This window comes from Asterias rubens, chromosome 17 (genome assembly GCF_902459465.1).
Source record: "Asterias rubens chromosome 17, eAstRub1.3, whole genome shotgun sequence".
Lineage (NCBI taxonomy): Eukaryota > Metazoa > Echinodermata > Asteroidea > Forcipulatida > Asteriidae > Asterias > Asterias rubens.
Window position 1 is genome coordinate 12,395,611 of NC_047078.1, and position 27,899 is coordinate 12,423,509.

General features: G+C 40.5%; 1 pseudogene; it reads left to right on the forward strand.

Moving 5' to 3' along the window:
- Positions 1-1,744: 1,744 nt before the first annotated feature.
- LOC117301824 lies at positions 1,745-27,899 on the forward strand (annotated as a pseudogene).

Here is a 27,899-nt window from a genome sequence, read left to right on the forward strand (position 1 = left end):
AAGGCCGTTATATGACTTGTTGTAGTTACTATGAAGTGTAGTGGTAAGCTTGGATTTTATTGTAATGGTATTGTAGATTAATTTTCAGTAAATGTTGTCTATTTAGGGTGTACTTTTTAGACTTGTTTTCCCGCCGTATCTCCTTTACAATTACAGCCTCTTAAGTTTTTCTCTCATTTTACGTAGTTTTCGTAGTTTTCATTCCTTATCATTTTTGTGTCAAGGCCATTGTTAAGTTGTTGGGTAGTTTAGTGAACTAGCTGTCCAGGCTCCCTTGCTTAGGGATGTTTACTGTTCAGGAAGTTCTAGGGCCTTTTTATGGTTGTATAACTACGCTAGTTGTGTGAGTTTAAGACTAAGTTTTTGTTTATAGCACCACTTGCCTAAACACTTCCACTCGCCATTTTTAATTTGGACGCTATGAATATTCATGAGCTTGTTTCCTTATTTGGGCCTTGCCTGCTTATGACTGGAGGGCTTTCACTCGCTGTGTGTATTGAGTGCATTAAATAATTTATGCATTGTTGTTTATTTTTAGGTTGAAGATGACGAGAAGAGTAGTATTTTGAGCAGAGGTTTATAAAGTTGAGGACATCTTGAGCCCACAAGAGAACAGTTCTGTAAGAGAAATTTCATGCTATGGAAATTGTTTTTTCTTTAAAAAGTTGGTTTTGTGATCTTTTGTTAGTCATTACATTATTCCCGATGATGTTATTGTGCTAATCTTAATTCAGATTTTGTACTATTGCTCTATGTACTTATAGTTGTTGTACTTTCTGCATTAAACTTTCAGTTTTACCGTTTTGTGGTACACTACACATTGGTTAACTGTTTGGAGTAGAGGGCGCCCCGGCTCCCCAAGTCCTTCACAATAACACATTATGAGAAAGGCTCCATCAGAAGTAACGTATAGTTTATAAGAAAGAGGTGATTTCTCACTCAAAAAAATGATTCTTGCCTGAAGCCTTTTAGGGCATCTGAAAGAACACAGCTATTGTGCAACAGGGGCGTTTCTTCGCTTGTTATTCTCTTGCAACTCCGATGACCAATTGAGCCCACATCGTCACAGGTTTGTTATTTTATGCATTTGTTAGGATACACCAAGTGGACAGTGCCTTTAATTCACTCATTTGATTACATCCCTATGGTGACAAATTGTTCTTTCATTTCTCCCTGGAGACATGTCTTTAACCCTTTATTATTTCCTCGGTCTCCATAATCATGGAGTGTAGTGGATATTAACACTTTATCATCCGCCCTTTGTTGTATATACATGTACCTGTTTCATATAATAATAATATTCAAAATGCTTGTGCCGGCAAATAATTGCTTACTATGAGGTCATTATAAGTCCAGTTGTACGTTTAGTTTGCCCGTCGTTTTTAGCGCAGTTGATAATGTACCTCCATGGTTGATGGCATGCACAGTATAGCAATTTGACAGCAAGGCATTGTCACTCACGGAGCCATAGAAAACTGTGTCGTTTCTAGGTGACGTCACCACTTTATTGGCATTGCATGCTCATGTATGGCGACTGCACGTACAGACCTGACGTGAGAAATTTGGTTGGTAAACCTATTTTTGTCAAGGAAGAAATTTCATGCTAAGCGAATTTGTGTGCTAAGCAGCTTTATGCAATTGGGCCCTGCATACAGATTACAGGCTATTCCTTGTCAAGCCCTGTGCCCCATTTTCTACAAGAGAAAAAGTTGCTAAGCACAACAAGATGTTTCTTATCAGAAAAATGTTACGAGCCAAACTAGTGACTGGTATAATCCTGCTGATTTCTCTTAGCAGAAAGTTTTTTTAAAAGCAATATTTTCTGCTTTAAAAGACAATGGACACCTTTAGTAAACTGTCAAAGACCAGTCTTCTCACTTTGTGTATCTCAATTTAGCACAAAATAACAGACCTGTGAAAATTTGAACTCATCAATTGGTCGTCAAAGTTGCAAGATAAAAATGGAAGAAAAAACACCATTGTCACATGAAGTTGTGTGCTTTCATCAGATGCTTGATTTAGGGACCTCAAAATGTAATTCTGAGGTCTCAAATTCAAATTCAAATATTTTAGTGGAAAATAACTCCTTTCTCAAAGACTTGTTACTTCAGAGGGAGCCGTTTCTCACAACAGCCCTCCTTTGCTTGTTACCAATTAAGTTTCTATGCTAACAATTATTTTGAGTAATTACAAATAGTGTCCAGTGCCAAGCATGCAGCACTATGAAATTGGGCCCTGCTTTTTAAGAACGTGCCTTCACAAAAATTTAAGTCGCTCCATAGTAGGCTACTATGAATGTTAATGTGGAAATAACTTTAATTAAATTGACTCAATTGTTTTTAGGATTCTTCCGTTATGGAGAGGAGAACAGGGACGCTAAACTAACAAAGGGAAATGACATAAGTTCATCACCGTTGACTCTGCGATGGGGTTTACCATTTTACAACAGGAAATACTGGACCATTTATGTAAGTATTGGCTACCAGAGAGACATCCCAAAGTAATCACTTTTCATGAAATTTTTTTGGTATTTCGTTTTACAGGCTCGGTGAGCTGTAATTGGAATTATTAGACCTATTTTAAACATCTAGGCATTTAATAATCAAGGGATGTGATTTCTACGTTTTAACTGGAATTCTTCCCCCCCCCCAAAAAAAAAAAATAAATAAAATAAAAAAAATGAATTCTGAGCCAATCATTACAACTAATGGATTTTTATTGAAATTGGCCAGGAAGATAAATTATTAATATCATATTCTTTTATCTGCAGGTAAATGACAATGGGGTATTGTCTTTTGTGAACTCCTACTCCGATCACTCAAAGGAACAAGAAAAGTTCCCCCTTGGAGATTTGCCGGTATGTCTTTTGTTATTTTTATCCTTTTTGAAAGTGATGCTGTGTTTTTTTCTCACAGACTGGGACTCGATATTCATCAAAAGTCATAAATAGTATTGAAAAATTATACGGTTCACTCTGAAGCTCACTTAAGCTGTGTCAAAATTGGCCAATTGCTGTGTCACAATTAATAACAATAATAATTGTGGCGTCTTATATAGCGCACATGTCCGTCACTCAGTGACACTCCTGGCGCTGTAACATACAGTATTTCCTGCAAGATGTGGGACTACGTTTGAATTATGAGACCTAATTCTGATAGCACCATGTAATGCTTTACAAGGTGCTGTGGCGTGAACCCCTTCTCTTAAAAGGGATGCTGCAGTGAATTAAAATAAAACAGTTAATTTTGCTGTCATTTATTTCTGATATATGTATTGAACATCAATAAAATGTGTTTTGTTTATTCCCGACATAACTGACTTGCGAAATGAGCGAATAAGTCATGCCCCCCCCCTTTTGTGGATTGTTACCGCCCCTATCATAAACATTTGGCAGATGTGTTTGCTGAGCTCTTGAACTTCTGAAAAATGTCTGTAACGCTGGAATTGCCCAGCAACACACTTGGCAAGAGCCGCAGCATTTGTATACAGCCTTATAGATGGTCTTTCCTTTTCCCAAATAAAATGCAGAGACTTACTGATCCCTGGCTACAAAGATATGTCTTTGTTCAACCCATAAAAATATTTGACACCTTTCTAAAACATAATTTTGGAAACAGTTTGATGGTGTAAGTGTGTGCATAGATTAATAATAATAGTTTTTTTTTTCAACAGACTGGGCAGAAACGGATTTTGATTGCGCCATTTTTAGCCAATGTGGACATCACAGAGAGTGGACAGATTTTCTACCGTCAGAGCACGGAGCAAGACCTTCTGGATCGCTGTGACGATAGTATTAGGCAGTACTTTGTCAAGTTTGCTAATTTCAAGACCAAGTTTATCATCATCGCCACCTGGGTTGGTGTTAGTTTCTTCGGGTATTCTGGAGGTGCTGCTCCGGTAAGATCAAAGTGTTTTGACCCCAGGTCTGATATATTTTGTTATTTTTCGGTTGATTTCATATGATTTCTCCATTTTTTAACCAGTAGTCCGTTTAAAAAACCAACCTGTACTGTCCTCCTTGAGGTGTATCTAACCCAAATTAAACAGCTAGCCAAACTCCATTAAAATGATGACACGAGAGTCAGGTAAGGGCCTCCATGCTCCAGTGTTTTATTCAAGCCACAGAGGAATGATGTAAGTGAACAAGGAGTAAAAAGACAATGCTTCTCGCAGGCGTTAACTGAGAAGGCAGTAGATTGGGAAGGATCAGTGAGTCACTAAAGTGAAAAATGTACCGAAAACTTTTGTCAGTAAATTGTGTAAAAGCGTGATTTTGAGAACTTGTCAATAGAGGGTGCAAATAACTTAACGGATAGATGGATCCAGAACAAACCCACCCCCATAAAATAAATTAATAAATGAAAAAAAAAGGGGGGAACAAAACTAATTTTATTTGACCAAATTATCAAATTCATAAGAAAATAATATAAAACCATATATGGAACACCCCAGATTGCAGATAGAGTAGGGCTTTCAGAACCAAAGATAAATATGTAAGCAGGCTTCGCACTCTCAAGCTTTTATGCTTAGCACTCGCAAGCTTTCACACTTTGCACTCATAGTTCAGGTTTTTTTTCAACCGCTTATCATATCCCTGATCTCTTAGTTAAGGGCACCGGGGGCCGATTTCAATAAGAGTTCTAAGACGTGTCTTGACTCTTTTTACTAACTAAAGACGTTTTCTCCGAACGATTTCACAAAGATAAGAAAGGTTTAATTCCCCCAAACCCTTCCTAACTTAAAAACAGTATGAGGGTCGACTTAGGGGATGATTTTGTGTTATATCTGTACTTTAACGTATAATGCTTGATACAATTATGGCGCTGCTACCTTTTTCTTATCCTTCTGGCGTCACAACAAGAAATTAATAAATTGAAGACAATCGCCTCCACTGCATCCTTGAAGTAAGGGGACACAAGTTCAATAATATGTGAGGCAGAAAATTGTGCTAAGTATTTTTTGTCTGCTAAGCAAAATATGGCTGGGAAGCAGCGGCACATTGTTATTAGTATCATATTTTCGCAATATAATAATGAATGCTTATAAATTTAAACATTATGTTTCAGGTCAACACATTGCAGGTTGTCTTGGCAATGGACGAATTTGAAACGTTTGCGTTTTTCCGTTATGAAAGGGTACAGTGGACTGCAGGGACAGAGAGTGGGGCGTCTGAAAACACTGGTGACACCGGTGTGGCTGCCTTGGTAAGTCAATTTTGTCCTTCAGGCGGGACGTAAAGCTGTTGGTCCCGTGTGTTGTGTAACGCACAATATGAAAGACAGTCTCCTCTGCCTTGTTACACATCCTGCACATAGGAGAGACGTTTGCTTTCTCTATCCTCGCCTTCATTACATTTGTCCTCAGAGACGGGTCTTGCGCTGCAGTAATCAAGCCCTCGGTTTCCTTCTTCAACTCTCCGCTCTGTAACCAATTCCAGGACTTGTTGCAGGCCACTTTTTTAGTACATCTTAAGAACCGACCATGGTGTCTTTCCTTTTTCCTTTCATCTTGTACTCCTTCGGCCCAACTTCGCCCGCTTTCAAGTATATTTGCGCTACTTTCAACAAGTTCTCCTCAGTCCTAATATGACAATGCAAACTCCTGCGCTCGATGTTGACACAGTCTGCCATACTCCCTACCGCCCTTTGACCTCAGAAGATAAAGTCTGCTCTTATTCGCACGTGGTTGAAGCATACCATTCATTATTATTATTATTATCATTATACTTAGATTATTATTATTATTATTATTTGCTCAGATGGGTTTCAACGCTGGTGATGGCGACAGGGCCTACGAGGAGTCTGATCATAGCGGTAACCATGCCAACCTCAAACAGCTACCGGTCAGTACAAACTCAGATGAGAGAGGGATGTTCATCTACCATATAAGTCGTGCCAACATCAGGGATCCCAAATGCGAATCAGGTCAACTAATTACATTTAATTTTATATTAATTCAAGATAAACTATTTGCCATTGAACTGATGTGTGCCCAAGGAAAAGTAAACATTTAATTTTTTTAATCAAATGTTACCCTATTTTGGGGATGAACTGGCTTTTGCGTCACAGTGTTTTATGAGTGGTTAACAGCACCAGATTCAAGCTCAGCAGAGTGTGGGTTCGAGTCCCAATCCTGACACTTGTGTCCTTAGGCAAGACACTTATAACCATGATTGCTTCGTAAAATTGGGGAGGTAGTACTTTTTGCTCTACCTGCCAAGCTTCTGATTGATGATACCCAAGCCTACATCCATATGGACTGTAAAGGGGGTAAACCCTGTTTCAGCCCCAGGAGTAGGTGGCAACGGCCCCTGGAAAATTGTTGATTCGTAGCTCACACCTTGAAGTATCCTTCAGGCCTTGTGTGTCTGGCAACTTGCTACAAAAAAGATGTTTGAATTTCGGCCGAATAAATAATAATTAATAGTAACAATCATAATTGTTCTCTTGAGTAGACTTTAAATCAGAAATTCACATAATAAATTTGTTTTCATAAAAACCACAGCTATCGTGAGAACCTTCCCTCGGTTCGACTCCATGTCTGGGTCATTCTTGGATGTATGCCGGTGGTCCATGTTTCGATAAGACCAGAGACCATTGGTTGCTGTTTGGTGATGTGGACGATCCGAAGGCCATCACTAATTACACGTATCACAGTCGGCGAATGGTCTACTGTTTCTCACCGACATTCTTCGAGGTCGGGAGCATGAAAGTTCATCTCTCGACAGACGATGGTCTGAATTGGGATTTTACTGGTGATTTTGACGTCGGTAAGTGTGACATTCGATACTAATATTGGTTTTCCCTCGCCAAAATATCCCTGCTCAAAATTCACCCTTTTTTTTTAGACAGATTTCATCAGATGTTTAGGAAGTGTGTTGACAAATGTTGCCGCGGGAGAATATCGTATGCAAAGGTATTTTTCACCATTTTAACGCAAGGTTAGAGACTTTCAAGATGATATGGACAGCTAGATTGGAAATGCCAAACCAGCTATGGAAGGCTTGTTCTATGTATCGTAATTTTCGGATTATAAACCGCGTGGCGTATAAACCGCACTTCCTCAAAATATACAAAAAAATATTTAGATGTCGGCGTATATGCCGCGCGGCGTATAAACCGCGCTCAAAATAAAATAAAAACATGAAAAAAATGATTTTTTTATCTCACACTATCAGTCCTGAGTTATATTTTTTTTCCATCAACAACCCTTTACAAGAATTTGAGATTTGATGATCGGTTGTGTTGGCCATGTTTTGTGAACTTCTTTGGCAACAAACTCTCCGTGAATCTAAGATCGGTCGACAACACACACCGAGAAATAGTTGAACTTTGCCCTGCATCTGATCGCATCGCCCTCTGTTGACAAAAGTTGTTCACGTTTGATCAGACTGGGCCCCGAGCCTCAAAGCGTGGGTCAGACGTTCAAGCTCCCCGTTGTACAATGGGCAGCCGCTCTACTCGATCCGTCCGAAGTCTAGCCAAGATTTTATGAATGGAACTATCACCGGCCAATCAACAACGGCCAATCATCAAACGGCCAATCACCGCATGCGTGAACACTTACGGGCCGTGCTTGTTTGCGGTCCTCTTTGTGGCGATGTGCAGTGACAGGCGGGCGGCACATCAGTCAGTCTTGTATAGTTGCCGCAATGTTGGAGTTGCGTCGTAATTAAAGTGGAAATGTATTGAAGTTTACACTATTGATCGTAATTGAAATGATCTATTATAGGATAGCATTCTTTTTGTAAGCTGGCAGCACCCCCTTTGCGGGACCACATAATTGTTTTTGTTGGATAATTATTGATGAAAGTTACAACTGAAAATACGTTTACTATTGTGATACTGAAAAAATCCAATAACAATTTTAAAAATTGACAAAGTTTAATCCTATTTTATTTATGAGTTCGTGTTGCTTGCAATAAAAATTAACTTCAGACAGTGCGTGGCCGTACCATCGTTTTAACATAGGATTCGTCTGCAGAAGCAGTGAGTGATAAAGAAACAGTGCGAAGATTTATATCTAAGGAATCCTTTGCCTTCCGTTTTGTTTAAATAGAAAATAGACAAAACCAAAACCAAACGGTCCTTTTCATGGCTACCACAACACAAACGAGAGTATTGTATATGACTGTTGTTTCTGTTTACAATGTATATAGGAACATTTTTTAAACATGCACAATTCCTTTATAAAATATAAAAGAAATAACAATAGGGACGGCTAAAGTTTTTCCCTCACTTTTATTGTATAGCGGTAGTAATGAAACAAAATGCGCTACCTTATTGTTTGTGTAATCACAAGGACAGGTGATTCACTTTTATTAAACATCGGAGTAGACGGGAAATAAGGTTGAAATGGGTCTTTCAATAAGGGAATTAAAGTAGGGTGGTTGGCCGGTGTTTCTCCCTCCCTTTTATTGTAGTCCCACAACGAGGATCCACACAACAGATTATTGCAACGGCGGACGGACGTAGCGTGTGTGTATGTAGTAACGTATTATGCAGCGTGCACATTAAGCACATGTACACACATGCGAGTTCGTAAAGCTAGCAATCTGTTAATTGCGCTGCTCAATCTCGAGATTGCACAACAGATATTGGTGGCACCGTATTGAGCGATGTTCGCCGACGGGTTGCGCTACACCTTGCATTATTAAGAATATTTTACAAACGATCTTTCTTTTTAAAAATGCCGTTTTTCTCTTAAATATTTATACGTCGGCTTACAAGCCGCCCGGAGAATAAACCGCAGGAGTTCAAAAAAATGTCAAAATCAACATATAAACCGCGGTTTATAATCCGAAAATTATGGTAGTCATTCTGTATTATTCTACTGCTGTTCCATGTACTCATTCTATACTATTCTACTGCTGTTCCATTTAGTCATTCTGTATTATTCTTCTGTTGTTCCCAGGCCTTCATGCTTTGTTGTTTGAAAGGGCAAGGGCACCAAGGCATTTTCTCCTTAGTAAAGGGCACCCTATGAGGAAATTGTATATTTCTACTTGAGCATTTTAAAGGCACCGAGGCAATGACCAGGGGGCACAGATGCAATTGCCTTTGTTGCCTCCATGATGCATGAGGCCTGTCTCCATGTACTCATTCTATCTACTGCTATTCCATGTAGTTAAAATTGGCGACACGCCCCAGAGGGTTACCCGGGTGAATCCAGACAGTGAATCGTGGCTCCGTGGCGACCGACCTGTCACCATCGAGTGGGATCCCAAGCTGATTAACTTCACGCAGGTCCGGATTGACATTCTTGCGTACACAGAGCCTATCGATCCAGACACATTGGAGCCTGATGGACCACCTACATGGGAAGAAATTGATGAGGTGATTTTTACTGGGATTCGTTGTTTTTCATTCATTGTTAGTTTATTCTTTAAAAACAAATTTCCCAGGTTGACTAAGGGTCGAATTACAGGAAAATGTACAGAGAATACACAGTTTAAAAAAAAGAATAAATTACACTATTAAAAAATTGAGACATCAAAATTGATTTAGGAGAGAAAAGATTCTAGTAGATAAAACAAAACAGTGAAATAGTAGCCTGGGGTAACATAATTGTAGGCGCAGCCCGGTGAAACCCGGAGACAATCTTGAAAAATTAAGAAAACAAACTAAACAAGTGCATGAAAAGCTGCATGCTGATACAATTTAGTTGTTAAAAAGGCGTGTGAGGTGAGGGAGAGGGCTTTTTCTATAGCGCTCTGTTCGGGAGTTAAATTGACCCAGGGGTCCGGATTTCCTAAGTTGGTACCCACTCTCAGACCTCTGTGGCAAAAAAACTTAAGAATTCACACATAAGAAGTTCAAAAGCGCATGACAGAAATCTACAATTACAATAATCGGTGCAATAGAGTACATCAGCAAAGAGTAAAATCAAACAATGTGACAATTACACAAAACAAAATAGCCAAAAGATTGTTTAAAGGCACTGGTTGCTATTGTTAATTACTCAAAACAATTGTTAGCATAAACATTTACTTGGTAACAAGCAATGGAGAACTGTTGATAGAATAAAACATTGTCAGAAATGGCTCTCTCTGCAGTAACAGAGTTTTTAGAAACAGGCAATTTTTCACTCAAATAATAAAAGACTTCAGACTTTAAGCCTTTTATTGGGCATCTGAAAGCACATATATGTACATTTCTTTCTTTCACTATTCTCTTGCAAAATCGATGACCTATTGAGCCCAAATTTTCAAAGGTTCGTTATTCTATGCATACGTTGGGATACACCAAGTGAGTAAACTTGTTTTGACAATTACCAAACATGTCCAGTGCCTTTAATATTTTTTTAAATATATATCTCTTTTTTTTCCTTTGTTCTTTTATTTGCAGGTGTCGTATACTGTTGAAAACACTGGCCGCTACACATGGCACTCTAGAGCAGTGTTCCAAGTGAATGATCGTAACTGCATGGGTGTGATACGGGTTACCAGGCGCTACAAACGGTAAGCATTCATCCAACCCGGGGATGAGCGATCCCATTGAATATTGTTTACCCTGACTATGACCGGAAGCAAGTTTCTGATGTCAAATTCACTGACTGAAACAGTTTTCAAGAGCTATGCGAAACAGATTGGTAACAAAAAACAGTTCATGATGTTGGTTCTGGTGGTCATCCGGTCGTGGCTTCGAATCTTGGTACCGTCAAAGCACTTGTGTCCTTGAGCCAGATGCTTTACTAGAAATGCTTCTCTTTACCCTAGAGGTATAAATTGGTACCTGCAAGGCTAGAGATTACTAGATTGTATTTGAAAAAGCCTTCTTAGCACAGTGGCAGCCCATGGCTTTATACTCCCAGAGAGCTGAGGAAGATTAATAAAGGATTGTTATTAGCCCAGTGACCAGGGGTGCGTTCTACTTGCGCAAACGTTGGCGAACGATTGACAACCTTAGGCAAACATACTTCTGTGGTGTTGGCGGATGGTTTTCAAAATGGCTGACAAGCAGACGGTATGATTTTCTTGTCACGAACATAAATACAGTGTGTTTTCGGTGGTTGATAATGAAGATTGAAATAACAAAGTTTATTAGTTTATGTCATGATGTAAAAAGGAGGACTACATACAGCAAAAACAATGTTACAAAAGAAACTATGTACGGTGTCGCCACCTTCATTTCAGGGCGCCGCCATGCTGACATCGTGTAGTGCGCACCAATTGTTCCAAATATAAACAACGTTTGCGTGAACAGTTGCGACACGTTTGCGCGAGTGGAACACACCTCTGGGAGCTAATGTAAATAGGGTTGATACATTATTGTATAGTGCGCTATATGAGAACTATTTATTATTATCATTTTTAGTATGACTAATATTTGCTGCCTCCAGTATGTCTGACCAGTGTTATATTTCTTCTTCTTGCAGCGATGATTTTGCACTGTGGAGTGATCTCCACTTTCTCGGCTACATCATGAACGACAAATTCCAGAATGACCCCGCCGTGTACTCTAACCAACGCTGCGAGGAATTCTTCGACAGGGAGAAGGAAGCTGAGCACGACATTGACCTACAGAACAACCTTCGTCCCTGCCCCCTGCAATCTTAAGCCAGATCCTCTGTGTAACATGGACGATGCCGTACAGGATCGCACGCAGGAGTACTGCAGATTCCGGGATGATGTTGTTCACTGTGTGACTAGCATTGTACCATCGTAAGTTATCTCAATTCTTCCATGCCTAAACCGGCTGCTTGTTTAAATTCGTTCACCAAAATATTTATATAAAAAGATAAAAAAAGATTGCACAACACAGTGTTCTCAGATTGGGATTGAGGACTTATGAGGTTGTTAAATAAACCTGTTTTATTTTAGATGGGGGGGGGTCATAAAACTGCAATCCCTGTCGACCAGGGGCCATTTTCATAGAGCTGCTTCAGCACGAAAATAGCTTGCTTATTTTACACATGTTACTGGCCAAATGTCATGCCATATTTATTGCTTGTGACTGGTATTTAGCTGGTGTTTGCTTAGCATAACTATTGAGTGGAGTCTTGGCCAGTACCCCGAATTTTTTATAAGCAAGGATGTTTCCGCTTAAGCAATTTTTTTTTGCTTAAGCAGCTCTATGAAATTGGCCCCAGCTGATACGTTTAAATAAATAAATAAATAATTACAACATGTATAGAGCGCTAGGTACTAAAGTTTCTAAGCACTACAACCAGATTGACAAAACAGATGGGTTTTAAGTAGAGATTTAAAAATGTCCTATGAAGGAGCTGCTTGAATGTGGGTGGGTGGCTTGTTCCAAAGTGTTGGAGCTATGACTGAAAAGGCTCGATCGCTATAGCGTGTCATGGTGCGGGGTTCCGGGGAAAGTTGGAAATGAGCGATTGAAGAAGAGCGAAGGCGTCGGGTAGCTGATGAAAGTGAAGAAGAACAAAGGGCTATGAGGTCTTGGAGATATATACAGGAGACAAGTAATTAACAATTTTATACATTGTTACTTTTTACCTTTGTTGCAGTGCCACCGGACATGACTCTTCTTGTTGCTACGATGAGTTTGAGAATCTGGTCTACGCCGGCGACAGTTCCTCTGGAATTTTCTCAAGATACGTCACCGTTGAAGGAAGGAAGCCTTATCGAGAAGCTACTAAGGTATGGCCTCAGGGAGACAGTTTTATCGTATGAGACATTTTTAATTGTATGAACATTGGGTTAAAAAATAAAAAAAGACAATGTTAATTTTATCAAGGGAAACTAAAGTAAATTACACATGGGATGAAAAGGGTTATGACAATCATCCCAGGATTTTCCAAGGAGTTTATTCTGATCTGAATCTTTGGGTCGATTAAATGTGCTTATAATGTATCATTGTTATTTTTATCATTTAATAATATCGAAGTGTTATATAGCGCACTTATCTACCAAACAAGCTGTACTCAAGGCGCTGAGTATAAACAAACTTTCAGAAAGATAGGTTATTGCGGTGATGAATTCTGAGACCCAATTATGTAGCACCTTATAAGGCTTTACAAGGTGCTACGGCGCATACAGCAGCCACAGCCAGGAACACCAGGGCAAACCCCTTCTCTTTTTGATAAGTTCTTTTACATGCATTACACAACACATGGGACCAACGGCTTTACGTCCCATCCGAAGGCTAAGCAATGGTTAAGTGTCTAGCTTAAGGACACAAGTGTCACGGCTGGAGATTTAAACCCACACTCTGCTGATCAGAAACACCAGAGTTAATTGAATTCAGTGCTCTTAACCTCTTGGCCACGACACTTCCACAAAGAGTCTGTTTGTTCTTGTTCCTGTTCATGTTGTGTTTGTCTGTCCATCAGACATCTCACCACAAGCCTTGGCTTCTAGATGATGCCTCCATACTGAGTTACAATATCAGCCTTTTCCTCTTTCAAAAATTAGGTTTTGGTTATTTACTCTTATTTATTCTTCAGAACTGTTCAAGAAGTATGGAAATAAATGTGAGTTTGAATTGAGTTGAGTTGAATTAAATTGAATTGTGACGAGATATTTTTAAAACGTTATGACTCTACAGGTGCCACAGTTGTCTTCAGCGATAGCGGACTATGCTCCTTACTACATGTGTTGTATATGGGGAGACCACTGCGATTACTACCAGGAAGTACGTCCAACGCGAGACTGCAGATGGTATCGTCCAGTCAGAGCAGGTAGTTATGAAGGCTTGCTGTTCAGGGATGAGATTTAGGTTGACTTTAATCTGAACTCAGACTTTTTATGTCGACCCTGGTGAAGAAAATCAGATGTTATTTTGTCCACATATTTATAGATTTCCACCTACAAATAGTATCAAAGTCTTAAGCCTTGCATAGCACACATACATGTATCTACATGTACCAACAACGTACTCAAGACGCTTAGTATATATATACAGAAAGATAGGTTATTGAAGTTATGAATTCTGAGACCCAATTATAATGAAGCTTGTAAGGTTGTAAGGGTTTACAAGGTGCTATGGCGCATTCAGCAGTCCTGAAGTCTGCGGCTCTTTTGGTCGCTTTGGTCTATTTTTCTAGTAGTGCGAATACTGTTCCAAGAAACTCCTTGGAATCTATATTTCCAGGGGTTACCAAAAGGTGGAAATGTCATCATTCAAACTTAAGAATTTGTATCCCAGTTTTAGTCTCTATTGTTAGCAATGACTGTCACCTCTGGTTGTGGTCGAGGGGTCAAGTGCACGGGACTCGTGCTTTGGTGTTTTCTCCTCAGCAGGGTGTGGGCTCAAGTCCTGGTCTTGACATGGTGTGTCACGGATGGGCGGTCAAGCACGATGCACTTTAGCTCTGGTGTTTTTGATCATCAGATTGTGTGGGCTTGAGTCCCAGTCTTGTCAGTGTTGTTGCCGAACAGCCAAACACACTGGCATTTTTTGATCAGCAAAGTGCGGTGTCCCCATCTTGTCACAGTGTTATGGCTGTGCGGCCAAGCACTCTGAACTCAATCATTTTTTCTTCTTCTGATCAGCACCAATGAGCGCCCAATGTGGGGGAGGGGACCCATGTCATATATCAAGCACCAAGTGTTGATTGCTAACAATAATGTTTAAAATTTTTAACAGTGATCTTCAGTCTTCCCACAAATACAGCCTTGCAGTTTCACCTACTGTTCTTGATGATTTGTTTCAGGGTCGGTATTTGGCGACCCCCACTTCATCACGTTTGACGGTGTGACGTTTACGTTCAACGCCAAGGGAGAGTATACACTGATTGAGACCACGTCACAGTCGCAGACCAAGTTTGAACTTCAGGGTCGTTTTGAGCAGATCGTCGATAATGACGGTAAGTACTTTCAAAATGGCGCTAATCCTAAAATCACCTTTTGTTTTCAGGGCCCTATTTCATGGAGCTGCTTTAGGACAAAAAGTAGCATTTCAAAAGAAAAGTATGCTTCCAAAACAAGGCTAGCAGCCCAAATACACATGTCACATTCTCAATTTGTGACTGGTATTCTGCTCATTTCAGCTTAGCATCAAATTATTAAGCAGTTCTATACTAAAATACTAAAGGTTTGGCCCAGACATGAACAGGAAGGTGTATTGAAATGGATAAGTATACAGTGAACATGTACACTGACATTCATAAAATGAACCACAAGTCTGGAATCAGCAGATTTCAAGTCGGCAATGGGGGACAGAAAGAAATTGGGAACCATGACCGTGATTCGAGGACATCACTCAACTTAAGCAAGCAAGCAAGAACATGTTGTGATTGAATTCCACTTTTTTGATTGAATGAGAGAGGAGCAAGAGAGATCTAGAATGTTGATGTCAGCAGAGTAGCTCAATGATGTAAATTTGAGCTGTTCCATGAACACAGTGAACTTGTTTGTTGTGTGCAGGCTTTATAATAATAATAACCTGTTTGTATATAGCACTTTTCACACCTGGAGGGCGTCCCTATGCACTTCCGACATTATTACCCCTAGTCACTGGGCCTCAAATCATTCCTTAAACCATCTCAGCTCCCTGGGGAGTATACAGCCTGTGCGCAATATATGCGCTGCTTGGCTGAACCAATCACAAGAACCATCTCTGCCCTCAAAGGTACCCATTTACCCCTGGGTGGAGTGAAGCAATTATAGTTAAGTGTCTTGCTCAGGGACACAAGTGTCACGACCAGGATTCGAACCCACACTCTGGTGAACAGAATCATCAGAGCTTGAGTTTGGTCCTCTTATCCACTCGGCCACGGCACCCCATATTAACTTTATAGTTTGTTTTTCCCCTTGTTTTTTTACACCAATGTGTACAAAGCCCTGTATTCTCAGTACCTTCCCAAGTTTTGTGAAAAGAATCACTCGAATGGGATTCAAACCCAAGACCTTTGCATTGATAGAGCAGATGTCTTACCACTAGACCACCGAGCAAGCCTGCTGGCTAAAGGCAGTTTGAATCCTATGTGTTAGCAGCGGGTACCACCATTTAATATATTTAAAAAATACAATTTGGTGTAACTCTTGATCACAACACTGAAAATAATTTCATACCTGAAATTTTCGACCGACACTTCGGTCTTCATCAGCAGGATGACGCGGATATTGAAACCAAGACCTTGCGGACATGTGATCCCAAGACCGTGTCATAGACTCCTGGAAGCTTGTACCGGCCCCCGTCTCGGTTCAGGGAGGGTTTGTAAGCTCTGATGTAAGCTGCCTCCTTAACTCCCATTTGGAAGTATCTTGCGTCTCTGTCTAGAATAGTTACTTTAGAAATGTCTACATGGTGGCCAGGTGATTCTATACGGATGTGTTGGGAAACCTCTGAAGAGGACAAACTGGGGCGGCGCTGCTCCAAAAACCTAGTCTTGAGCGATCTCTCGGTTTCTCCGATGTAGGTTTTTGGCATTGTCCCTGTCTGTATTTGAAAAAAAAATGTTAGTTTTGCAGCGGGGATAAAGAATATAATTTGTTTTTACCCATATACCTTTTTAAAACTGTTGTTTCTAGGTATACCTAGAAAGGCTTCAGTGTTGACAGCTGTCGGTATGCGCCAGGAAGATTTGCCCAAGGTGATGGTGCGTAAGTCGGACCGTACCGTTCTTGAAGTGTACATTGACACTCAGCTCCTAGAACCAAAAATGCAGACTACTATTGTTGGAGAGGGTGAGTCTCAATGGATGATTGTTATTATTATTATTGAATATTCTGGTACTGAAAAATGACTAGAGCAAGATTTGAACCAGATGACCTCTGGATTATCCTGCCGGCACTCCACTCACTGAGCTAGCCTGAACTTCTAACGTCTCAATTTGAGGCTTGTGAATAATGCCAGATACCAGCCTAGTACTTTGACCTCACAATTATATATTTCTGGTACTGAAACCAAAGCTGCTTCTTAAAGGTTTTTGATACCTTTTGTAGATCCAGTTTTTGACCATGACATGAATCCCTACTAAATGAATAAAGGTGTACATTATAACTGGCCTGTAGAAGTTTCAGCTTCATCATAAGTTTAGAGCTATGATTTCAGGAGAAAATTGATACATTTACAAAACGCTAATTTCCCAGATGCCTGCAGACATCGACTACTCTTTGGCGTTTCATTCCTTGATCTAAAAGGGGATATCTGGGGATATAGCTTTCCCAGTTGCCTTATCCAACAAGTCTAAAGCAGTGTCATTGGCTGTGTCAGACACTCCTCTTTTGGTTTTGTTTTCTTGGTTAGTTTTTTTTTCATTTGTTTTCCCCCTTTGTTATTGCGCTCTGTTCTTTGTTTAGTGCTGTATGAATGCTTTGTATTGTAATTCTTATTATCATTATCTCCAACAGGCTTCTACCTAACCTTCCCGCACAATTACGAAAATGGAAACTTGACACAGGTTATCGTGACGTGGACCGACTCAGAAATGGCCTTCATTGTCAACGGAACACAAGAGATGATGACTGCCCAAGTTCTTGTCCCTTATAAATTCAGAGTAAGTATCCAGAAATGAGGCGGGGTTCAAGTACCAACTACTCTCCACTCAAGCTTGTATACACCTGCAACCTCCTGGTTTCCCGCTTTTGTTTATACTTTTTGGCAACAGCTCCCTTTGGTTTTGTACACGTTTTCCAGAGATGGGCAGGGTTCAAATAACACCTCTTCTCCACTCAAGCTTGTATACACCTGCAACCTCCTGGTTTCCCGCGTTTGTTTATACTTTTTGGCAACAGCTCCCTTTGGTTTTGTACACGTTTTCCAGAGATGGGCAGGGTTCAAATAACACCTCTTCTCCACTCAAGCTTGTATACACCTGCAACCTCCTGGTTTCCCGCTTTTGTTTATACTTTTTGGCAACAGCTCCCATTGGTTTTGTACACGTTTTCCAACTGTGGACCTTTCCTGAACCGTGGACCCTATTGTCCTCTTATGTTATAGGTTCCCGGTTTAAATGTGTATACCTACTCACCCATCTTGGTGAAATAAAATCGCAGGGAATTAACGAACCCAACGTTCAAGTTCAGGTTTTTGCTTGCTTAACGTGCAGCTAAACCTCCCCATTCACTACCTTGGTGGAAGGTAGAAAATGGACCGGGACTACTACTTTAGCTTTAGTGGATTGAGGGGGACTTCCTTATTCTTGTGTCTCAACGTTTCGACTAGCTTGCTCTAGTCATCATCAGTAGACGATAATTAATTGTTCCAATTTCTAACAGGGGAAATAGAGAGCATCAATACGTTGTTCCAGTACGACGTCCGTGGCCACGACTTCTTCCAAGATCCCAACTTCATCCCAGACTTCAACCCGCCGACTGACATCGGAATCATCGATCCAGACAACCTGAACCGAATCTGCGCTGGTAACAAGCTATGCGAGTACGATTTACAGTCCACTGGGAATGTTGAGCTAGCTAAAGCAACAATGATGGCCTACAACCAGCATTGGCTGGCCCACGGTGCTTCCGCTGATCGTGAGTGGTTCTTCAATTTAATTCAAATCAATTTTCATATCTGTAAAACTGTTGAATAGATGTTAAATTTGCATCGGGATAAAGAATATTAATTGTGGTTTAACCATACACACGGATACTCAGTACTATCCTGCGTTCTGTGAACAAAAATCACAGGCATATTACTCAGGTGGGATTCACGACCATGACCTATTTTTTTGCAATTTAGGGCAGTGTCATGCCAACTAAATTGTAAACTGTCCATAAGCATAAAAACATATTTAAATATTAACAGAATTACATGAGATGCAGAATAATTACAAAATTTAACACCCAATGAAGTTTTGAAATTATTACACAAGGGCAAGCATGTACTTCATAAAAACAAAAGAAGAAAGAAAGTTATTGGTTGTCAATATATGAATAGGGTGTGGTCATTTTGTTTGTTTTAATATCTACTGGTTTGCACTTCAGACTTCTCTGCCTCCTAACAGACCCCATTTATTCAGGTGTACTTTTTAAACTTTTCACTTATTGTATGTCATTTTCATAATCTTTTGAGATTTTTACTGTCATGCGCCCTCGGACAGGCTGGTCCTGGAGAGAGCGCAATATAAGATCAATAAATTATCATTATTATTCATAACATTCTTTTAATGAATGTGTATCAGGGTCAGACAAGGATGTATTTTCATTTTAACCTTTTAGCAAGCATCGCCCTCAGCCGCCCTAAAACTGCAAGCCTTGCTTCAGTTCAGCATGCTAAGGCCAAAGTTACAAACGTTTGGGTTCAGAATACCCCCCATTTTTTGAATGCTCAGGAAGACTAAATCCTACTCTTGTTTGTTTTGATAGTTGTGACTTGTAAATACCTGAAGACTCCCAAGAATGGAACCAAGACTTTCTTGAGGAAGAGGAATCACCAGATTGGAGCTGAGGTTTGTACAAATCATTAACTTACATCTTTAGTTTTGTATAGTACTGTACGATTGTATTGAACCTATTTATATGTAGATGTATACAATAAATGAGAAAATGGAATTAGCTGTTGCATACTGCTTACCTACCCAAGCAAAAAATAGGTAATGGCACGAGTCTTTTTCGAAGCAGAGTCTCAAAGAGATTTCTCGAAGGCTAATTTACAACACAACAAACATGAACAGGTAACTAAGTGAAACATAATCAGTGAATTGGAAATACATGAAAAGAGAGCGATAGTCAGAAGGCACATAGAAAATAGCAAGGGGTATACAATGTAGACAAAAGGGGGTGGAGAGAAAGTGCTGGTTTGAAAAATTCATTTCTAAAGATGGTCATGTTTTGAGATATTACCCAAAATCCAGAGCGTTTATGTCCACGAACAGTAATTTCTCATTTGAATACACAATCTGAGATTCTGAGAATCATTTTTGTTTGCATTTCTAACGTTACTGACAATAACGCTTCACAGATTCAAAATATGGGGAATAAAAACTGACATTTTTTTTTCAAAACCACGTTACTTCAAAATGAAATGATTCTCAAAATGCTATTTGCTATTGAAAGCTGCGGTACTTCGAACCAAGTAAGTTTTATTGCCATTTAATTTAAAGACTCATTACCAAACATGTACCTCCCTTTGGATCGGGCAAGTTGGTCTTCGAAAAGCAATTGAAACCGTTGGTTATGAAATGCATATGGTTAGAAAGATGTTTTAAAAGTTGAACGTATAGATCCACACGAGTTTGTCTCGAAATTGCACGGTTTTCCTTTTACTTTGCAAACTAACACAGTCGGCCATTTTCTTGAGTCCAAAATTTTACTCCACAAAATAGCGTGCTGGTGAAGTTCCTTTGACTGACTCGCTTGCCCAATCCAAGTCAATGTGCCCCTTTCAGGGTGAGCCCTCTTGTGTGTAGTATGTAATGTGAACGAAATCCTTGGAAGCAGTTTGTAAAATGAAAAGAATAATTTGTTTCAGGTGGAGTTTACTTGTGAGGATAGCTTCATCTTAGTTGGTTCCCCGTATCGTGTGTGTGAACCCCATAGAGGAGCTGATGTAGAAAACCCACAGGGACAGTGGAGTGGCAACTCTGACGACAACGAGTGCATAGGTAAAGAATCAAAGAAACAAATAAAATGATGACAGTATAATGACAGATAATACATATTTGGTTTGCGGTAACACCATGTGTGTACCTACTTGCTAGGTAGATTACGTTCTTTAGAGAACTTGTCTACCATGGAGTAGATTGTAGATTTCGACGAACATAATCCACCTAGCAAGTAGATGCACGTATGGTGTTGCCTCACCCAAATATATATTGATACCTCACCATGCATTGACAAACAAAACAGTGACAATATAGTTACACCAACATTGACAGAGAAACAAGCTCAACATTGACTTTAATAACAGCTATTTTGTAAAACAGTAGAAATAATGACAAACAAAATGATGACATTAACTTCAGTAAGGTTTACATAAAAAAACAATGATAACAATGACATTAATTACAGCAGAATTGACAAAGAAAACAATTGCAACAATGACAACCAAAACATCGGCAACGATGACATACAAAACAGTGACATTAACAATACAATCTCAACTATGACAAACAAAGTAGTTGCAACAGCAACAGTGACGAAAAAAAACAATGACAATTATGACACCAACTTTGACAAATACACTTCAGCCAATCAAAATGCCTCATGCTGTCTGTTTGAATCATATTATCCAATCAGAAAGCCAGATCTGTGGTGGACTGCCGACCCCGAAGCATGCTAGCATCGAGGTGATTGGTCCGCCAGAGAACATGAAGGTGGTCTACACCTGCAATGAAAACCGTTACGACCTTTACGGAAGGTCGGAGCGGTTCTGTGATGCAGAGAAAGAGAATTGGATCTACCTGGAACCATACTACTATCGTAAGTTAACTACCGATCAATCTATCTATCTATCTTCCAATAACTACATCCCTCCAGACTAAAAATTTTGAAGTCTTATATACATGTAGCGCACGCATCTACCAAACAAGGTACTCAAGGTGCTGATTATTGACCCAATTCACCTGACGTCATCATCAGAATAATCTTGGATGCGCCATTTTGGTGGTCAATGTCAACGTGTGTTATTCAGAGAAGTGCACATTTAAGGTGACGCGACGTTTACACGTAAACCTATTGACCACCAACATGGTGAGCGTGGCATCAGTCGCTTTGTGTGACACGCGTGCAAGGGGTCGAGCAATATTCAAACTTTCCGAAAGATAGGTTATTGCAGTGATGGATTCTGAGACCCAATTATGTAGCACCTTATAAGGGTTTACAAGGTGCTACGGCGCATTCAGCCACAGCCAGGAACACCTGGGCGAACCCCTTCTCTTTTCGATAAATGCACTGGGTTCTTTTACATGCGTTACACAAAACATGGGACCAACGGCTGAACGTCGCATCCGAAGGACGAAGCAATGGCTAAGTGTCTTCCTTAACGACACAAGTGTCACGGCTGGGGTTCAAACGTGCTTGTTCACAGGAACAAATATCAATGAAATGTGTTGCAAACTGAAGCCAAAAGTTGCTGTGTGGTAGACTATCGAAGGGTGAGTGGGTTCAGGTGGCTCCGGAAGACCTTAACCTCATTTCAAGGGTGATCGATCAGGGCACGCCATTTTTTCCCAACATGCCTTGCTGTCTCACAACCCCTGGGGTGCGTTGTGGCGGTTGTAACTAATGAGTGTTTTGGTTGAATTGGCCATTGGTTTATCACAGACCAATGACCGAAACTGTTTTGGCTACAGCTGCCAAAACACACCCTTGGAAGTGGTTGATTTAAATGTGCTTGTTCTAGCACATTTAAATTAGGCCTGTGGCTGATCAACTCTACGCATGCGCTCAAGTATGGTAATGCACAAAGGCATTTAGTCATGGGTCCTTCTCATTCTTTTGTGATCTTGTGATTTATATAGGCAGTTTTGGGTGTCCAGGTAAAAACATTATTTATTTGAAGCTTGCCAAAATAGCCGCCCTCTTCAACTGGACAGTTTGAACCACTGGCAGCAGACAACAAGGAGTGCTGTCATCTATTGAAACAAAAGTCTCTTTGGACCATGACCAAATATTGCGATCCTTGTGGTTGCCGATCGCTTGTCTACCAAACTGTTGAACGATTTGGGAATGAGCTAAGAGAAATTTACAAGAGTGGGATTTAAACCTGCGACCTTCAGTTTAACGTGCTGGCGCTCTTTCAACTGAGCTAATTAGCCCTATATGTTTGCGGCCTCCCTATTTTGTCAATATCTTAGTTTGGGGTTATGCCATGCAACTGTTATCTGTTGTGAAGCCAGACTCATACCCAAGTTTAGGATACAACCTGGGAAGCGGCAGGACAGGGATCACCTTATAAGGGGATAGGTCCTGGTTCCAAATTTTACCTCGCTAAAATAAAACAGAAACGGATTCAATGTTGTGAAAATACCACAAATTATTTTTGCTGTTTTCTCTACAAGTAGACACTGTATCAGCTGAAAAATTACACGTGTAACTTTTATTGTACCGTTTGTTATAACTTTGCCTATAAATAAGCATCACGTTGACAAAAACCAAAGACCAATCTATGACCCTAACTTTAACAATGAGATGATTTTGTCAGGGTTTTTAATTTTTGTGGACCTCACACCTCTGTTGGTTATCATCTTTCTACTTTACAGATAAGCTGAATCCTGCTGAGGTTGCAGGTGCTGTTGTAGGTGGCATCTGTGGTTTCATTGTTCTAGTTCTGGTCATCGCAATCTGTGTCATCCTGCAGCTCAAGTCACGTGCCAGAAGAAAGCATGAGGTAACTAAGACCTTTTCTGACTGTATCCCTTTTATCCCTGTGAAGATATCCCAGGGATGCCCTAGGTTACCTCGCAGTACTTTCACACTGTCCCCACCTAGGTCCCTATTCAATAGGGTTTGGATTGCAAGTTTTAAGAATACCCCCGGGTTTTACTACGTACCTCTACTGCAGAGCAGGGGTGGCTTTTCCCAGGAGTATGCCCATTTGCTGGGGTAGATCAGGGGTAAAAAGTGATCCAAGTGTGAAAAGGCCAGCCACTATTTCCTGGGGTAACCCCAGGGAATAGAGCCACTATTTCCTGGGGTAACCCCAGGGAATAAAGTAGTGTGAAAGAGGCTTTGTAGGAGACTCACTATTAGTGGAATTCATTTTGACCTATTACAATTATAGCTGTGTTGTGGCCGAGCAGATATGAACTCTGGACTCAAGCTCTTGTGCCCCCCTCAAGAAGTGGCCCCTAAAAAAATGATGCTCACCCTCGTGCCCTCTAAAATTTTACCTTTTATCTTTTCACCCCATCAGGTTAAGCAGCCTAAGAAACAGAAGAAGCAGACGAAGGATATTGCTGACCTCGGAGGTCGCGAACCCGCGTATCAGGTCAGAGACACCCCCGTGGAGGTCCAGCGTTCCTACCCTCGTACTGCTGCCGAACCCTCTGGCATGGAGTATCAACAGCGCCCTCAATATGGTGGTCAGCAGAGCTACAGGGTAAGTAGCCTGAACTTCTTGCATTCACACTTTGAGGCTCAATAATTACAACAGATACCAGCCTAGGTCAATCCCCTTCCAAAAGCACCTTTGACCTCGCATTCATTGCACATGGAGATTCATAGTCAAATCTTATGTACATGATTACATATAAAACATTCATACATGTACATGTACACACAAACTTATGCACGGTGCATGCAAACGTGACAACCAAAAGAAAATATAGATATGGAACGCTTACATCACTGCATGTTTATCCAATGAAACCTTTGTATCCAATGAGACCACTGGGTCTTATATACTTATTTATCTTCCAGTACTCGCTAATCCACCAATCAGAAGCTCGAACTACTAGGGGGATAAAAACATATATGCTACGACCTCTGTTTTATATCCTACTTCCTCTGTTTTTATTACAAAATATAGCGCGTCTGCGTCCCATATCCAACTCGGCCTTCGGCCTCTTTGGATATGGGACGCAAAAGCGCTATATTTTTCCGTATTCCACTCGCGCTTGTGTGATAACTTATAATGTCACTCAAAACACAGTGTATAACACTGAATGGTCATACAGTAGGAGGGTTGACTACATACCTTTTTTTTTTTTCTTAGGGCGGTGATCCTCGCGGTGATCCTCACGGTTCTCGAGGTGTCACTCCGAGTCCTCACTCCTATCAGACTTTACCCTACCAGGGTATCACTCAAAACACAGTGTATAATGTTGATTGGTCATACAGTAGGAGGGTTGACTATATACTATTTTATGTTCTAGGGCGGTGATCCTCGCGGTGATCCTCACGGTTCTCGAGGTGTCACTCCGAGTCCTCACTCCTATCAGACTTTACCCTACCAGGGTATCACTAAAAACACAGTGTATAATGTTGATTGGTCATACAGTAGGAGGGTTGACTATATACTATTTTATGTTCTAGGGTGGTGATCCTCGTGGTGATCCTCACGGTTCTCGAGGTGTCACTTTGAGTCCTCACTCCTATCAGACTTTACCCCACCAGGGTATCACTCAAAACACAGTGTATAATGTTGATTGGTCATACAGTAGGAGGGTTGACTATATACTATTTTATGTTCTATAGGGCGGTGATCCTCGCGGTGATCCTCACGGTTCTCGAGGTGTCACTCCGAGTCCTCACTCCTATCAGACTTTACCCTACCAGGGTATCACTCAAAACACAGTGTATAATGTTGATTGGTCATACAGTAGGAGGGTTGACTATATACTATTTTATGTTCTAGGGTGGTGATCCTCGTGGTGATCCTCACGGTTCTCGAGGTGTCACTCCGATTCCTCACTCCTATCAGACTTTACCCTACCAGGGTATTACTCAAAACACAGTGTATAATGTTGATTGGTCATACAGTAGGAGGGTTGACTATATACTATTTTATGATCTAGGGTGGTGATCCTCGTGGTGATCCTCACGGTGATCCTCATGGTTCTCGAGGTCACATCCAGCCGAGTCCTCACTCCTCTCAGACTCTACAATACCAAGAGAGAGATCCAATATGGCTCGCAGACCACCCCCTGAGATGATCTCCCCTACTGAGCCTCGCTACGCTTACGCCGATCAGTAAGTTGAATATTCATTTTGGATTTTACCCATAAACACTTGTGTGTGTTAGCACTGTATACTCAGTACTTACCCGAGTTCACAGGCATATCACTTGGGTGGGATTTAAACCCATGACCCTTGCAATTCTAGAGCAGTGTCATACTAACTAGACTACCGAGATTGCCCGGTGGCTAGATGCAGTTCGAATCCTATGTTTTAGTAGTGAGTACTGCATCAGTAAAGTAGAACTTCTTCTTTTTGATTAGTTTTGGTTTTACCCATATACATGTACACCGATGTGTGTTTAGCACTGTACATGTATACCCAGTCATTTCCTGAATTCTGTGAAAAATCATAAGATAAGTTTTGAGAAGAGATTTAACCTTTGTGGTACAAAGACAACATGATTAAGTGGAAGACAGTGTCAGATGGGTGGCATATCACTCAGGTGGGATTTGAACCCAGGACCTTTGCAATTCTTGAGCGTGTCCTACCAACTAGACCACTGAGGTTGCCCTGTAGCTAGAGGCGGTTCAAAACCTATGTTTGAGCAGCGGGTACCGCTACTTTTTCTTGTTAATTTCATTTTAATGATGATTAGAGCAAGGTAGTCCAAACGTTGAGACCAATTAAGAACTCACTCTGCGGTAGTGAAGTTAGTAACAAGAAGTCCCCTTGATCCTTTAAAACAAAGTAGTAGTTGAAACCGGGTTACCCTTAAGGATGTAGGCATGGGTATCATCCACCTGGAGTATAGCTTTTGGAGCAGATTGCAATACCTTCCCAACTTTTTACCAAGCAATCTGATTAAAGACTTTGGACACTATTGGTAAATGCCAATAGTGTCCACTGCCTTTAATTGGCTTCCTCAAGGGCACAAGTGTCATGACCGGAATTGGAACCCACACTCTGCTGCAGAAAACACAAGAGCTTTTGTCTGGTGAACTAGACTGCTACAACACTACATGCCACAATACGCCTCGACACACAGCATGCCACAACACACCACAATAACGTTACCCCACGCCACGACATGGCACAATACTGATTTTTCTATTGTATCTCTTTATTTGTGCAGAGGGGATGATATCGAGTTGGAGTTGAAACACGGCAAGAGCTTGGAGAGCTGGGCTTAAAGGAGCAGTGGGCGGCACCAGTTTAAAGCAGCAGTTGATGCCTAGCTTAAAGGGACAGTAGAGGTCCAAGTGACATCGCACCAGATGCAGAAATATCTAATCACTTCCCTGTTGTTTTTTGTATCAACAGGCATGTACATTTTTTTCGTAAATTTTCACTTTTTTTTTGGCATGTAGGTTTCTAGAGGTGGTTTGGCTCTTTATAAATAATGAGCCATTGTTTGCAATTCACCTATTGGCATGTAGGTTTCTATTGCTTTAATTGTATTTTTATCCCATTTTAGATTAACACTATAACCCACTTTGTATCTTTTTTAAGCCCATATTACATGAATCACCTGCTGAGATCACCAAAAGGCAACTTTTGTAGATTCAAATTTCCATGGTGTCCGTTTGATAATGTCGCAGCAAGAGTTGGTTGGTACCCGCTGTCATCTCCCTAAACCAGATGAATCTATTATTCTTTATGACTTTTTTTAGACACTTATTTCAGCTAAAACTTTCACTTGTGACTTTTGTTGTATCTTTATTTCGAACTTGGTCTACAAATCAGCATTACCTTGACTAAAACAATCCCTACCCATAAGTAGAATTTTTATCTTTCCAAAGGAATAGACCCCTTGCGATACGCGCAGCGTACTCACATGTGTCTGTCTTTGGTGTCATTTCGGGTTTCAAAATCGTGTACAAACAAGCACAAAAGAGAGTTGACACCCAAAATTATACGCATTGTTTAGAGGAACGTTCTGTGTTGTGTAAGAAATCAACTAGTTCCCCCTTGTACATGTATAACGCGAAACGCTACAGGTACGCTGAGGTCTTGCGCTCGTTTTTGTGCAGAGAGAGCTGCTATTGTCCGATGATCTGCCTCCTTTTTGAGAGTGTGACGTCATTTGCAATGGGTCAATAAAGAACCCTTTGTGATTTATAAAATAAAGTGCCTTGCAACTGTTTCTTCATGGATGCTATAGTTAGGAAACAGCTTTTTGTGGGTAAAGAATTATGTAATAACTGTAAAATTGTAATTTTTATGGAAATTTGTATGCACCGATGTGTGTTCGCACTGTATACTCAGTGCTTTCCTGAGTTCTGTGAAAAAACCTTTGCAACTCTAGAGCAGTGTTTTAATGCAGTTTGGTTACAAAGTAGAGTTGTTGCTTGAGTTACTTTTGCGCAATTTAAATTTTTCTTGCTTTGTGATCGTAGAAAACAGAGATTTAATTCTATTTTATTAAAAATAGTGCATTAGATTAGATTGTGTTCTTTTAAAGGCACTGGACACTATTGGTAATTACTTA